A 2,772-nucleotide genomic window follows, 5' to 3' on the forward strand; every position below is an offset into this window, starting at 1 on the left:
TTATTTTGTTAAGAGAAATAAATTAGGACTAAAATTGAAAACTATATTAGATAATGAAGTATCTTAGATCGGGCCTTGAAATTCAAATGTGATTTTTGTTATTCTGATTTACATTGAAGTTTGCAAGATTGTGAGATGTTGATTGGGCTATAATTTGAGTGTTGGATCCTAAATTGTGTATCATTGCTTTTCTGGTCTTCAAACTCTTTTAGCATTCCTTATATTGTGTTTCTAATTGATTGGATTTGATATGTTTAATCGTCTATTTTATTGTTTCATATAAACTCATTATGCTAAAAGAGTTGTACACATGCACTCAAGTACAATTGATTTGAACTAGGTTTTCGTTTTCATTCTTAAAATCAATGTAAAATTGTGTCATTTACCGATTTAAAAAACCTTTTTTTCATTACAGAGTGTGGATTAGGATATGTTGATTATAGAATTAGTGTCAGGTTTGTAATCTGATGAGTAGTTGAAAGGAATAATTTAGGACGTAAGGTAGAAGAATCAGAATAGAAGAGAGATGAGGAAAGATAATTTGTATAATTTCATTGTTGCATTGCATGAGGTAAGGCCAGACACTGATATAGCAGTGTACTGAGATTTCACCCCAGAGTCTTCAAATTGCCTAGATAAGGCATCAGATACACGATTGTCACATACTGAATTGAATAATCCAACCCAAACAACTTAGATATGCCTTTGTGTTGAAGGGAGGTATGAAGTCTTTGCTCTAACAAATTCTTAATACTCTGATCAGTTTTGATGATAAATGGAGCTCTCTCCAAATATGGCCTCCAAGTAGTGACAACTTGTAAGATGGCCAAAAATTCTTATTCTAAGCGGACAACATGTGATAAGTAGCAAATAGGCCTTTGATTCTGCATTAATACTGCCCCCATTCCTGTGCCACTAGCATCACTCTCAATAGTGAAAGGAATGTTGAAATCAGGGAGAGCCAAGACTGGAGCCTGAGTCATGAGGAGCTTGAGGTGGTCAAATGCCTCTGCTATATCTTGATTCCTATGAAATTGGTCTTTTTTTCAACAACTCAATCAATGGCTTACTCATAGTGTCATAGCCCTTGACAAATCTCCTGTAGTAACCAGTCAACCATAGGAATCCTCTTAATCCCTTAAGAGTAGTAGGTTGTGGCCGTTGGAGCATTGCAGAAATCTTCTCAGGATTTTTAGCAACACCTTCTTTGCAGATGATGTGACCTAAGTATGAAATGTTGTCCACCCCAAATTCACACTTAGATGCTTTAGCAAACAATTGGTGTTGGGTGAGTAGATGAAAAACAATTGCAAGTGATCCACATGAGCTTCTAAGGCTGGGCTATAAATCAATATATCATCGAATAAAACTAGGACAAATTTTCTTAGGTAAGGTTTGAAACTGAGTTCATGAGAGCTTGAAATGTAGTTGGTTTGTATTGGTAAACCCAAAGGGCACAACCACAAATTCATAGTGGTCAGAATGGGTTCTGAATGCAGTCTTATGTATGTCTTCTGGATTCATCCAAATCTAGTGGTAACCAGCTCTGAGGTCAATTTTGGAGAACAGTGTTGCTCCTTGTAGTTCATCAATAAGCTCTTGTATCACTGGTGTGGGGAACTTATCCTTCATTGTGCCCTTATTTGACTCCCTGAAATCAATAAGGACTGTTACTAGGTCTAATCACTTCACTAGTCAGCATCTCTTCCACCTGTCTCTCAATCTCATCTTTTTGATGATGTGAATATATGTAAGGTCTTAAATTCACAGGATCAGAAGTTGGGGAACTAATACATTTATTGCGTACTTTTGAATTGTTTTGAAGCCAATCAATAATCATCAAATTGTAGTAAAAATAACTGAGTTTTATACGAATTTATTTCATCTAATGTCGGGTTTGCGTAAGTTAAACTTAAGACAAATTAGGGAAAAGTGATATGAGAAGAAAGGAATTTGAACCTTTGAGGCATGAATGAAGGCTATAAATTGGTTACTCTCGGATATGGATATAGAACCATCTAATATGGAATGCACACTTAACCTTGCAATTTATGGATATAAGTTAATGTTTTTACCTTGCTGAGACAAATGTATCTGATAGCATTGGCAAAGTGCACTCATAATGTGTTTTTTCTTTTTTACCAGTTCCCATCCGCCATACCTCAGCACTTCCACTTTCCTCATCTTCTACTCCAATATTCTCACCGGCTCGTTCCCCTTCCTTTTCACAAGTGTGCTCTTTCCCCATTCCTTCTTCAATTTCAACTTCTATTACTCTCTAAGTTCATCTCCCCTTATTTTGTTAGGAGAAAGGAATTAGGATTAAAACTGAAAACTATATTAGATAATGTAGTATCTTAGATTGGGCCTTGAAATTCAAATGCAATTTTTGTTATTCTGATTTACATTGAAGTTTGCAATATTGTGAGATGTTGATTGTGCTATAATTTGAGTGTTGGATGCTAAATTGTGTATCATTGCTTTTTTTGAACTTCAAACTCTTTTAGAATTCCTTATATTGTGTTTCTAATTGATTGAATTTGATATGTTTAATTGTCTATATAAACCCATTATGCTAAAGGAGTTGTACACATGCACTCAAGTACAATTGATTTGAACTAGGTTTTCTTTTTCATTCTTAAAATCAATGCGAAATTGTGTCATTTACCGATTTAGAAAAACTTTGCTTTTTTTTCATTACATTGTGTGGATTAGGATATGCTGATTGTAGAATTAGGAATGGTTTGGTTTGCATGGGAAAGTAGTGTAATG

Source organism: Euphorbia lathyris, chromosome 3 (genome assembly GCF_963576675.1).
Source record: "Euphorbia lathyris chromosome 3, ddEupLath1.1, whole genome shotgun sequence".
NCBI lineage: Eukaryota > Viridiplantae > Streptophyta > Magnoliopsida > Malpighiales > Euphorbiaceae > Euphorbia > Euphorbia lathyris.